The following is a 13,112-nucleotide window of genomic DNA, read 5'->3' as shown; positions in this document are numbered from 1 at the left end:
TCCAGAAGAGGGACTTTGGTGGGTAGTTGTCTCCCTACAGAGGTCTGAGTGGCGCTGAGGGGATGAAGACACGGATATTGACGGTTTGGGGTACTTCTGTGTGCCAGGCACTGTGCTTGGTGCCTGACCGACACAGCCCTAGAGAACCCTTGCAGCTGTCCTGTGAGGCGAGGCCTGCCAGAGGGTCATTCATCAGGATAGCGCCCTCCCTCATGCTGATTCCAGTCTCCTGGGACCTACAGCCGGAGTCCTGGGTGCCCACGTCCCTGGGTTTGTGGGAGTCTGCAGTGGGCTGTCCTGGGGAGGAAAGGGCCCTGCCGAGGGGTTTTTCATGGTGCTTGAATGGCCATGGTTGGACTGACTCCATGTTCCTTTTACCTCTGGGGGAGGAGGAGTTTATTGGCATCAGGGAGTTGAGGGAGGAGATGAGATTTCCCGTGTGAGCCTGGAATCTGGCACCTGGTGGTTCCCTGTCCTTGAGCAGCTCACGCTCCCTGCTCCCCTGGTGCCTCGGGTCCTCATCTGGAGGATGAAGGGTTCAAAACCAAGGTCATGGATAGCCACCTGGGGGATGGGAACCTGAGTTCTGGGAGGATCTTTTGGACTCTGGTTGTGATTGTAGGTCGGAAAAGCATGGTTTCAAGTGGCGTTGCCTTGCTGGGAGGTTGGTTAACGTGACTCAGTTTCGTGTGAAATCTCAGATTGCTTTTAAAGGGGGAAGGCGTGATGCTCTTGTTGGTGGGAGAGGGCACGCGTAAGCAAAGACTTGAGAAAACACTGCCTAATGCCCTTGGGCCCCCTCTGTGAGGTGCTGACCATGGACAGGGGTGGGGCGGGGGCGGGAGGGTGAGGAGCTGTGGGAGCCGACGGCAGCAGGTGGAGGGAAGCAGGTGGGCTTCCCACTCTCGGCCTCTTCCTCTCCCGAACCCAGGCAGTCTGGCCAGAGCGGACAGCTAGGACGAGACGGATTCTGTGATCGTTTCCACTCTGCCACGTGTAGGCTGTGTGACCCTGGGCAAGTGAACTCTGACCCTTGGTTCCTCTGCAGATAGGTTGTCTGTCCCACTGGAAGCGCTCCCTGGGGGCATCTGTGCGTGCCTGGGGCTGACCCAGTGACAGTTCGTCCTTTCCCCGGAGAGCTTGGTGCGGTGTTGGGGGGCCCAGGTGCATGCCCCGCTCTGCCTGGGAGCACTGCTCTCTTTTCTGGGTCCCCCTTGCTTCGTTTCGTGCAGCTGGCGTGTTTAGACAAACGTGCCTTCGTTACTAACGTTACCACCGTCGTCGTCCCGGTGCTTCCCAGGAAAACGAGTCCCAGACTCTGAGGGGCCCCATACTGACCCATAACGTCCCAATGACACAGGCTCCTAATTCATTCCCTTGGCGTGTTTGCTGTGTGCCCGGTGCCCTTCTCAGCCCTGGCATCGGAGACGCCGGTTCTGTGTGTCTCCATCCCAAGAGACCGTGTGCTCATTCATGTCACCATATTTCTTTGTTCCATGCTGCTCAGGCGTGAGCCCCGGTGGAGGTACGCCCGTGGAGAGCTGACGGCTGCACAGAGTCGGTGAGGCCCTCTCGCCATTGGCACTGTTGACATTTGGGGCTGGGCCCTTTCTTGGCGGTGGGGGCCGTGCCGGGGATCGTAGGGTGTTGCGCGGTGTTCCACCCAACCGATGCCAGCAGCACCCTGCCCCTGCATCTGTTGAATCCAGACATTGCCAGATGTCTCCTGGGTGTGGGGCAGAGAACCGTAGAACGAAGCCCAAGAAGCCCTACAGTTCTCAGCAGCTTTTCCCTCTCATGGAGTGAACGTTCCCTTCTCTCCTGCGGCCGACCCTGCCTTTGCTGGTTCTCCTACCACGTGCTCGACGTCTTGGCTTCAGTCGCGGTGCTGCCCAGTCTCCTGAAAGGTACCCCTGCGAGCTGCGAGCTTAGATTCCTTGGGCCAGGTTGGGGTGGAAACGAGGGATCCCCCAGCGCGCGAGCCCTATGTTCCCTCCCGTGATTTTCCAGGAGAGATCAGATTTAGGATTTTTTTAAAAATGGGAAGCCCCCCATTTTTTTAAATGTTAGCAGCTAATTAAAAACAAACAAAAACCAAAAACCAAAACGCAGTGTGCCTGGGCTTCCAGTTCCCAGTCCTCTCTTTAGCGTCCATTCAAGAGAATCAAGTTCTCACCAAACACAAAGCAACCCCCTGAACAGAGCGAAGGGAACCGTGAGAGGTGGGGGCTGTGCACGCTTCAACTCTCTCACGTTTGTCACGTTTTCCCTCAAAGCTGGCAACAAGAAATTTCTTTAAAGGGGGAATTAAGGTTTTGGGATCCCCTGTCAGTACCCTTTGTCTTCTTGATCTTGAGCCAGAATTTTAAGTTGGAACATATCACGTACAAACACCCGGATATCTGGCTCCTCCCGGGAGTTCTGGTAACCCCAGGTCTTCGTGCTGCGCGGAGACTAGTTGGCAGGAGGTGTGGGTGTGTGTGTGTGGGGGGGGGGGTGTGATGGTCCTTTGTACACCCCACACCCAGGGGAGGGCCCTCTCTCGTGCCTGGTCTTCACAGTGTACAGACCCAACACGTCTCGGTTTCCTCTGGAGCTCGTAGACTTGGTTCTGGAGGTCAGAGGTTTCGACTCTGGGCTCAACATTCTGCACTGCGACGCGGGGAGGCCGAGGTGGCCATGATGCCCAGGGTCCCGCTTCCTGAGCTTTTCTGGTGAGTCTGATAGCCGCCCGAGAGGGGAAGCTTCCTGCTCCAGAGTCATCCCAGACCATCTCCACTGGGAAGGAATACGTGCTCGTGTTGAGTTCTGCTGTCCTTGAGTCTCGACGGGCACACGGATACGGAGGGGACCCTGCTGGTCAGGCGGGTGCCTGGGGCATGTCTTCTCAGGCATCTTGTGTGCGGTCCTCACGGTATGCCGATCCGGCAGCCGCTCACCCACGGCAAAGACGAAGAGGTTGGACACTTGAATTTGGGCAGCTTTCCGATCCCGGGAGCCCGGAGTGGTGGTGGTAGTAAGAATCACGCTTGCTACAATGTATTTAGTGCCCACCTGGGGGCAAGGCTGACCTCCTGTCCCTCACAGCTCGTCCTCACAGAGGCCATAGCGTGGGGTTGGTATTCATTCCTCCCTACAGTCTGTAAAGCAGTGGAACTGAGATCCGAACCCAAAGCCCCAAACTTCACGGTCCTCCTACTCTGTCGACGTCTCCTTCCTTACTTGTGTTTACTGAGTGCGCCTTACTTGTCTGGGGCCCTGCCAAGCAAGCACTGGGGACACATCGCTGAATGTGCTACCCCTTGAGCTACCCTCTAGTGTGTGTGTGTGCGGGGGTGGGGGGTGGGGAGCAACAGGCAGGCGAGGATTGGGGCGGGGAGGGGGAGCGGGTGGTCATCTGGGGAGGGGAGGTCTCAAGAAGTGTGTCAGACAGTCACGGGGTGACTCCATCTGGCTTACTTCCCGCTGTGAATGTGGTCGTCTGGGAGCGCGTGTCCCATGTATGCCCACACGAGAACTGTTAAATGCACATTTATTAAGTTGAGCACAGATGGTGAGCTGTGGTTCAACAACGGACCACAAGAGAACTGAAATAGAGAAGTTTTCTACTTACAGGTCCCAGAGGAAGTGCAGCGCATGCCCCAAGCAGCCACGTGGGGAGGTCAAGGCAGGGTGCAGCTAGAGGCCAGACCCGGACACATGCTGTTACTGCAGTCTGGAGTTCCCAGGCCAGGGCCAGACTGGCCACTTCAAACCAAAAGAGTGGGGTTTTGGTGAGCCCCATTGGGGTCTTAACTAAGGAGTGTGTGAGGGATGTAAGTGCTGGGAGGCAGGGGAGACTTGCTCACAGGGTGGTTGGGGGAGTCACCAGGAACTTGCCTTTGCTTCTGACTCCAGGCCACGTGCTCCAGCGAGGAGGGGCGGGTGTCCGGCGCAGGCTCCTACCAGCCAGCGGGCACACAGAAGGGATGCCGAGGCAGAATGTCCTAGAGTAGCTTAGCTCAGTAGCTTCCCAAAGTGTGCCCTGGGGAAGGTGGGTTCCAGGGAACGTTGACAAGGTGCTGGGAGAAGACAGGATCCTGTGTTCATGGAATTTAGGAAAATGTTGTATTTGAACTTTGTTTTATCCTTTTTTTTTTTTTTTAAGATTTATCTATCTGAGAGAGAGATAGAGATGGGGAGGGGCAGAGGGAGACAAGGAGACTCCCCAAAGAGCAGAGAGCCTATGGGTCTCGATCCCAGGACCCCGAGATCATGACCTGAGCGAAACCAAGTGTTGGCTCAGCCGACTGAGCCACCCAGGTGCCCCAGTATTTGAATTTTCTAACAAAGAACAGTGCTGGGCACACAGGAGGTGCTGTCAAGATTTTGTTCACAGAATGAATCCGAAAACAAGTTTTTGTCTGTTTCCCTTCAGGAGCCTTTAATGGCAGAGGCGGGGCTGGAGGGTATATTGTTAACATGCAGCATTTTCGGAACGTGTCTGATCATGAAACCTTCCACTGACCGAGCATCTTGGGGGCTGGTGTGCTCCAGCCCATCCTTCGAGGGGGGAGTGTGGTGTGTCTGTGTATGGGTGTGCTCCGTGTGCACATGTTGTGTGTCCTTGTGTCTGTATCTCTGCATGTCTGTGTCGCTGGGCAAACGTGTGTCTGTGCATCTGTGCATGGGTGTCTCTAGGTCTGTGTGTGTGTATTTATGTCTGTGTATCACACGCGCACTCATCGTTCTCTTCCACTTGCCTTCCACGGAAGCTAGAGGTGCAGAGGGGCTTGTTTCTGGCGCCATTGATTTTGCCTCCTCTGCCTCAATAGACAAGTCTGTCCACAAGCCCGGCTCGGCCAGAGCCTTCAGCACCACGGACAGAGCCCCAGTGCCGAGTGGAGGGTGTCGGAACCGCCTTCTCCCCTTCTGGAGCTCCCCTGCCAGCTCATGAGGAGGTGTCCTCCCCGATTTCGGATTAGGAGAGCATCAGGGGAGGTGATTTCCCTCAGACCCTCCCAGCTTGCAAGTGGTAGAGCTTAATAGTGAAATCGAGTACCCATGCTCCTAACGCTCTACACTTCATGCCACAATGTGGTCCCCAGCTAGCAGAGCAGTGAGTGTATTTCGATGGATAAAGTCATTATGGCTCCTGGGGGGCTATGCCTAAGGAATTTGGGTCAGGAACTGATGTGTTTGATCACAAATAAGATCTTTTTTTTTTTTTTTAGATTTTATTTATTTGAGAGAGAGAGAGAGCGAGAGAGCATGCAAGTGGGGAGGAGAGGAGGAAGCAGGCTTCCTGCTGAGCAGAGAGCCAGATGCGGGGCTCGACCCCAAGACCCTGAGATCGTGACCCGACCTGAAGGCAAACGCTTAACCCACTGAGCCACCCGGGCACACACCAATAAGATCTTAAAAAGAATAGATGCTTGGAGGAAAATTACCAAGTCTCTTTTATACCAATCCCCAGATTCCTCATTTCTCTTCCTATGTTTTTCTTTGAGATACTCAATGAATATATAACTGTTTTTAAAACTAATTTATCAGATGGGAGCCCATCAAGCATACTGTTGTGCTACTTGCCTGTGTATGTGCGTATGTGTATGTGGTGTCTGTGTATCTGTGTATCTACTCTGGTATCTGTCTAATGATCTGTGTGTCTGTGTTTCTATCATCTGTCTGTGTGTTTTTGTATCTGTAGATCTGTGTATGCGTGTGTCTGTCACCTCTCCACAGTCAGCTACCTGCCTACCTACCTGTGGGTCCAGGATTATTTCAGAGAAGCTCATACACATCATCTCATTCCTTTCCATATTCCACAACATTTCGTTGTGGACGTAACATTTTATTACCTAGTAGCCCAGTGAGACTGTCCCTTGTCTTCTGCTGTGATGACAACGCTCCAGCAAAACTCACCGGCTCCTCTCCTGGCATCCAGGAGCTGCATGAAGGGGAACGTGCGTTTGAGTTCTGGCAGATGCGACCTCTCCCAGAGGTTAGACCAATTGATGGTGTCCCCAGCAGCGTACGATGTGACTCGAGCTGCCTGCCCTCCCCGTGAGGGTGATGTGATTTGGGGTGCTGCTGGGGTCCAGAGTGGACCACCAAGAAAGAATTCTTGAGACATTTTTGGTGCCAAAAAAGAAAAAAAAATGTGGTTTTATTTAAAGCATGGGGACAGGACTGGTGGCAGGAAAGAGCTGCGAGGAGGGGGATGGCTGGTTATGTACTTGGGAGCTGGGGAGGTAAGGAAAAAGGGAGGCGTCCAAAAGGACTTAGATGCGCTAAAGAAGACTCACCAGATAGACGGGGCCTGGCGATTGTCAAGCTAAGGTTGTTTTTCCGTCTCGTAAGGCGCGCAGACAGCTGGGAGTTTCCCGGAGGAGCTCGTCTGCTGCCGGTCTCAAGTATTTATCAGCGGGCTGCAGGTTATGAGGAAATTCCCTTCTGCCTTCATTACCCACATCACAAAGGAGGGGAGGGTGGTGCCAGGGCTGCAGGAAATGGAGTCTGTGGGTCTCTGGCAGTTAGGCTAGTGATAAGAGGGCTTTTTCCTTGTAAATCACTGAGACATTTTGTAAACTGATGGAGACTCTGATCTCTATCAATTCACCGACTGTTTGTGTTCCCTTCCCGTAGATTTAGGGCAGGCAGGAGTGCCTGAGGAATGTCCCGCGTACCCCAGTTGGGGGGCAGGGGGGTCGTGGCATGTCAGTGTGCGCCTGGCCCTCACTGGCCTTCCGCTCCCTCATCAAGGGAGCACACGAGCCAGGAGGACTTTGAGCTGGCCTTTATCTGGGGAGATCCGCTCTCACGTGCACCCATGGTGTGTCCAGCGCTTCACAGGTAACGTCCTGGCCAGTGTTTCTAGTAACACTAGGAGGCAGGGGCTCCTTTCTCCATCTGATGGAGAAGCAGCCTCCGAGAGGGGAGGTGACACATCCTAAAATTTACCAGGAGACACGGTAACTCCAGGTGTCAGTTGCTGGGTGCTGCCATACATAGACCCAGCGAGATTTTCTATTGATAAGTGAAGACGCTGCCCCAGTATCTGGTGATTCATTACCATTCCCCATGGGATGGACATACCGCCCGGACCTCCATCCACCGTGGCAGCTAACTGCAGCCCAGCCCCTTGTCCTGGACCGCAAGGCTCCTCCCTCTCCTCAGCTGCATTTGTTTTTGTTTTTAAGATTTTTATTTATTTGATAGAGCGCACAAGCGGGGGAGCAGCAGGCAGAGGCAGAGGGAGAAGTAGGCTCCCCACTGATCCTAGGACCCCAGGATTATGACCTGAGCCGAAGGCAGACCCTTCACTGACTGAGCCACCAAGTCGCCCCTCCTTAGCTGCATTTGATGTGGGAAACAAAGGTAGAAGGAAAAAAAATTAAATTTCCTTACTGCCTACAGCTCATGGACAAGTCCTTGAAACAGGCAGGGTGACATTCCTCTAGAAACTGGCTCCGGTTTAACACTTTGCTGAGGGCAAAAGGCAACCTTAACCCAGCCCCCAGGGTCCTGTAAGTCTACTTTGACATATAAAAATTCCTTTAGAAATTTCCTGTCTCTCTAAACCTTCCAAGCTACATGTTGGCAATCATCTCCCAAGCATATGGCCCCCCGATACACATCTGGAGGGTCTCACGACTCAGGTTTTATTAGATGGTAATAAATGACCTTTCTCCAACAACTGATAGCCCCCTCAAGGTCCTGGAAACCTTGCTTCCAAAATTCCTTAGAGACTTATGCTAGCACTAACCCCCTCCCAACTTGCAGGTATATAATGGGCCACCGCTCATGACCCTAGAGCTGTTCTTTCTGTCCACGGGTCCTGTCCCCGTGGTTTAAGAAAACCACCTTAAGAAAACCATCAAAGACATTTCAAGAATTTTTTCTTGGCCGTCGGCTTCGAACCCTGTCTTTCCTACATCACGTTCCCTGCTGTGACTACATCCAGAACAATTTATTTTTAGTTATTTATTTTGGGTAGAGCACAGCCCAAGTTGGGGGGAGGATCAGTGGGGGAGGGGCAGAGGGGGAGAGAGAATCTGAAGCAGACTCTGGCTGAGCCTGGAGCCCTGGCCTCGGTCAAGGGGTCGAGCCCACCACGAGATCATGACCTGAACTGAGATCCGGAGTTGAATTCTTAACATAGTGAACCACCTAGGCACCCCCAGAACGATTTAGCTGTAGCTTTCTACTGTGCAGAAGTGCAGCCCTGTAAGGTAGATGTTCCCATCCCTGCCTCCCCTCAGCTTCCTAGGGTCCTCTAGGAAAACGCTGGTCTCTGCTGCCACTGTCTGGATTCTTGGGAACAGTCGTGTCTGTGAAATAAGGAAGAGACAGGCTCCAGGATGAAGAGCAGTCAAGTATATCATATGTCACATAATCTATTTTTTAATTTTTAAAAAAAGATTTAGGGTGGGGCGCCTGGGTGGCTCTGGGTTAAAACCTCTGCTCAGGTCGTGATCCCGGGGTCCTGAGATTGAGCCCCGCATCAGGCTCTCTGCTCGGCAGGAGCCTGCTTCCTTCTCTCTCTCTGCTTGCCTCTCTGCCTACTTGTGATCTCTCTGTCAAATAAATAAATTTATTTATTAAATATATTTATTAAATAAATATTTATTATTATATATTAATAATATATTATTAAATTTATTAAAGATTTAGGGTAGGAGAGAGTGTGAGTTGGGGTTAGGGAAGCAGAGGGAGAGGGAGAGAGAAAATATCAAGCAGACTTCCCATGGAGTGTGGAACCCTATGTGGGACTCCATCTCAGGACCCTGTGATCATGACCCTGAGATCATGACCTGAGCTGAAATCCAGAGTCAGAAGCTTAACTAGCTGAGCCACTCAGGCGCCCCTATGTCACACCATTTCAATGCATCTGTCTGAGTTAGACCTTGTGTTGTTGGTTTATTGAGGCAAAATGCACATAATGCAAAACCAACCATTTTTCTAAAACTTGGTAAGACTGTTAAATGAAAAAATTAACAAAATAACAAAATTCCTAAACTATATTAGTTTTACTTTATAAAAAGTATCAATGACATCATCATAACCTCATAAATCCTGATCACCTCCCAAAGGCCCCAGCTCCTAATACCATCACGTTGGGAGTAGAGTTTCAATGTCTGAATTTGGGGGGAGGGGGCACATTCAGTCCATAACAGTTACAGAAGATTTCTTTCTTCTTCTTCTTCGTCTTCTTCTTCTTCTTTGTCTTCTTCTTCTTCTTTGTCGTCTTCTTCTTCTTCTTGGTTGTCGTCTTCTTCTTCTTCGTCTTCTTCTTTTTCGTCTTCTTCTTCTTCATCTTCGTCGTCGTCTTCTTCGTCTTCTTTGTCGTCTTCTTCATCGTCTTCTTCGTCGTCTTCGTCTTCTTCTTCTTCGTCTTCTTCTTCGTCGTCATCTTCTTCATCTTCTTCGTCTTCTTCTTCTTCAATAAAAAGAGCTTTCCGGATTTTTGTCTCTGCTCCCCATTCAACTTTTCATCGTGGTCCCTAATCGTCTGTGGCAAAACCGTGAAGACACCCCATTTCTGATACAGGTGCTCCTAGACCATGGAAGGACCCAACCTGGTTTTCTCCAGGAATTTAAGACCTCTGCAGCCAGACTCTCCTCTTCTTTAAAAGAACAGACCATTTTGAGGGTAGTTCTGGGTCACAGCATTTGTGGAAAGTTCAGAGACGCCCTGCTGCCCCCCGGAACCTACCTGCGCACAGCCTCCCCCACTCTCAGCACCCCAGCTGGAGTGCGGCATCTGCTGCCGCCGAAGGACCTCCGTCCAGACCTGTGGGTGACATTCGGGTCATTCTTGGTGTTGCCTCTTCCGCCGATCTGCAGGGACGTGTGACATATCTGTCACTTCGGCATCACCCCGTGTAGCCTCAGTACCCTGACTGCCCCTGTTCGTCCTGCCCCCACCCCTGGCAGCCGACCACCATGTCCGTCTCCACAGCTCGTCGTTTCCAGATGCCACACGGTTGGGAGTCCCACAGCGCGCACCTTCCAGACTGGCTGCTGTCACCGGGCAGGGCGCGCTCGCGTGTCCTCCTAACCCTTGCTTGCGGGCTCTGTGCCTCCCAGTGCCCGGACCCTCCGTTGTGCGGACGGACGGCGGGGCTCCCGTGCGCTCACCCCCGAGGTGCTCACCCCCAAGGTCCTCACCCCCCACCCCCAAGGCGCCCATCCCCCCACCCGGGGCACACTGGCTGCTTCCGCGGTTCCGGCCACCGTGATAATGCAGGCTCCGCCCCGGGTGTCGTCCGTCCCCCCCAGAGGAAGCCAGAAGCGCACGGCCTGTGCCGGGGCTGCCTTGGGTGGCCGGCCGCCAGGCTTCAGGGAAGCCGCTGAGGGTGCGCCCCGGGAGTGGTCCCTGCCGCGGGTGCGGTGGTCCTGGGGGAGCGGCGTCGGGAGTGTCTGCGGCACTTTCGTGGTCGCGGCGGGGGCAGGCGGTGCCCCTGGCGGCTGAGTGGGTAGAAGCCACGGACAGGACGAGGCTGAGCATCTTGGCAGGCCCGGGACGCTGCCTCCCCCACAGCGAGGCCCACGGTGCTGAGGATGCAGAGATCCGCGCAGCGCGGTGCGGGCGGCCCCTCCCTCCGGGCTCGCTGGCCGGGGTGGGGGGTGTGGGGGGTGTGGGGGGTGTGGGGGGGTGTGGGGGGGTGCTCTGCCGCCATCTAGCGGGCGTTGGCAGAGGGTCGAGGGCACTGCGGAGCAGCAGAACGGCCGGCTGGGGGAGGGCATCCCGCCCCAAGCCAGGCCGGGTCAATGCTTCCCGTCGATGCTTCAGGCTGCCCTCAGGGACGACTCCGTGGGTGGCTGTTCCCAGGTTCAGTCCTGCAATGCCGGGAGGCTGTGGGGAGTCAGTGCCGGGTGCAAGTGGGCACGAGGGGTTTTTCGGAGGATGAACTGTTCTGTATGTTTTGGCGGTGGCTCTCCAGCTGCTTGTGAAGACTCCGAGCGCGACCCTCACCAGAGGGAGGTTGCTGCACTATGTAAACCATACCCCAAAACCAACCTGAAACGATACAGAGAGGCGGAGGAAATGCAGCCTTCTCAGGCTCCGAAGTCAGCATCTCCCCATGCTCCTGCAAACAGGACTGATGGACGAGGTACCGATGGACATTGGCCGCCTCTACCTGCCACCCACCTCCCCTCCCCGCGTCGCAGGAGCGCAGTAAGCTCCCGGAGAGCGGGGACCTTGTCGGTCTTACGTGCTGCTGGATTGCCAGCCCTGGCCAAGCGGCCAGCACACAGGCGCTGGGCATTTCTAAGAAGAATCAGCACCTTGTCCCCTCCTTTTGGAACTTGAAATCAAATGAGAAATCAGGAATTAGATATAGATCAAAATGTTGGCTCTATTCTCCATTGGTCTGATGGCCTGTGTTTGCAGATTTTTAAAAAGATTTTATTTGAGAAAGAGAGAGAGCAAGAGCAGGGGGAAGGAGCAGAGGGAGAAGCAGGCTCCCTGCTCCATGCGGGGCTCCATCCCAGGACCCCGAGATCATGACCTGAGCCCAAGGCAGACCCTTCACTGACTGAACCACCCAAGCACCCCTATATTTGCAGATTCTTAACACTTTGCCTTGATCAGAGCCCCAGGAGGCTTGCTGTACAGGGGAGGAGAGAACACACATGTCTGAAGCATAGGCTGCTGGAAGGAGGACCCAGAGCGGCAAAGCCACACAGGCCAGTGTCTTCCTTCTGGCCTTACCAACGAGGTAACTTCTCTACCCTTGAAGATGGCTGGGTGGGGGAAGGGTGGGGGACAAGACATTAGCCGCAGAAGTGAGTCGAGAGTGGCTTCCCCCCGGAGCATAGAATTGGACAGATGATAAGGTGGCCCCATGATCTCTTCATCCCTTCATGCCCTTGTGGGGGCCTCTTCCCCTGCAGCGGGAGCAGGATTTGTGAGTTACAGCCAAACAGAATACGGCAAAGTTGGCGGGACCTCACTTGCGTGGTAACAGGAAATTTTTAGTCTGTCTTGCAGCTTTGAAGAAGGAACCTGCCACAGCAGGGGGCAGTGTGGCGAGTAGCCAGGAATGCCCCCTGACACCGAGAGCCTCTGGTGGCCTGCAAAGAAGTGAACACCTCCAGGAACCACCTGAATTTGGAAGAGCTCTTCCCTGGTTGAACCTCTGATGAGACCATGACCCCACTGGGCACATTCATCATGTCTTCATGAGATCCTGAGGCAGAGGACCCAGTTAAGCCACTTGGTAAGACCCACAGACACTGTGAGGTAAAAGTCTGTGACCTATACTGTGAACGGCCGCAGATGACACAAGTAGGTATTTAATCATGTATCTGTGGGACGAGTGTTCTGGCTTTGTGAGCTTTCCAGGAATTCAGCTTCCCAGACTGCCCACAAGAAGTGGTGTTTTTCTTATTTTCCAAGAGATGGGAAGGAACAAAGGCTAACGGAGGTTGGCATTTGTCTCGGGTCATCAGAATCATTTAGGAGAGCCAGGATGCCGACACAGGTCTGAATTAAAAACTCGTTGCCTTCTCTCTTGGATCTTCCTTTTCGGGCAGCGATTTTCTGAAGTGGGACAGAGAGGAACAGACAGTGCTCGAGAGACTCCATGAAACACAGAAGGCAGGCGATAGGTACCTTTAGTTCTATGTAAGGTGGTTTTTTTTTTTTTTTTTTATAATTTGACAGAGATTACAAGTCAACAGAGAGGCAGGCAAGGAGAGAAGAAGGGAAGCAGGCTCCCTGCTGAGAAGAGAGCCCGATGCGGGGATCAATCCCAGGACCCTGGGATCATGACCTGAGCCGAAGACTTTATTTAGCCCACTGAGCCACCCAGGTGCCCAAGGTGGTATTTCTTTAAAGAGACCAAAATGGTATGCTTTATTAGCATTTGACCCCAACATCAGTGGGGCTGCCTCACTGGCTCTGTAGGCCAGCCGGTCCCATGTCCCGAGTGGGAGAGCTGGTGTTCTGAAGACTGGGGCGTCTCTAATTAGGAGGTGTAACTGTGACTTCGTTCCCCCATTCCCATCACACAGACCAGGCCCCATGGGTCCAAGGCACAAACATTGTGTAATCTGAATATTTCGAGAACATGCATTTAAACACTGTTCCTGCAGAGACGCCAGAGACGGAAGATAACACTAGC

The sequence above is a fragment of the Meles meles genome, chromosome 19 (genome assembly GCF_922984935.1).
Source record: "Meles meles chromosome 19, mMelMel3.1 paternal haplotype, whole genome shotgun sequence".
NCBI classification, from domain to species: Eukaryota; Metazoa; Chordata; class Mammalia; order Carnivora; family Mustelidae; genus Meles; species Meles meles.
The sequence above is the reverse complement of the archived record's forward strand: the minus strand, read 5'-3'. Positions refer to the sequence as shown.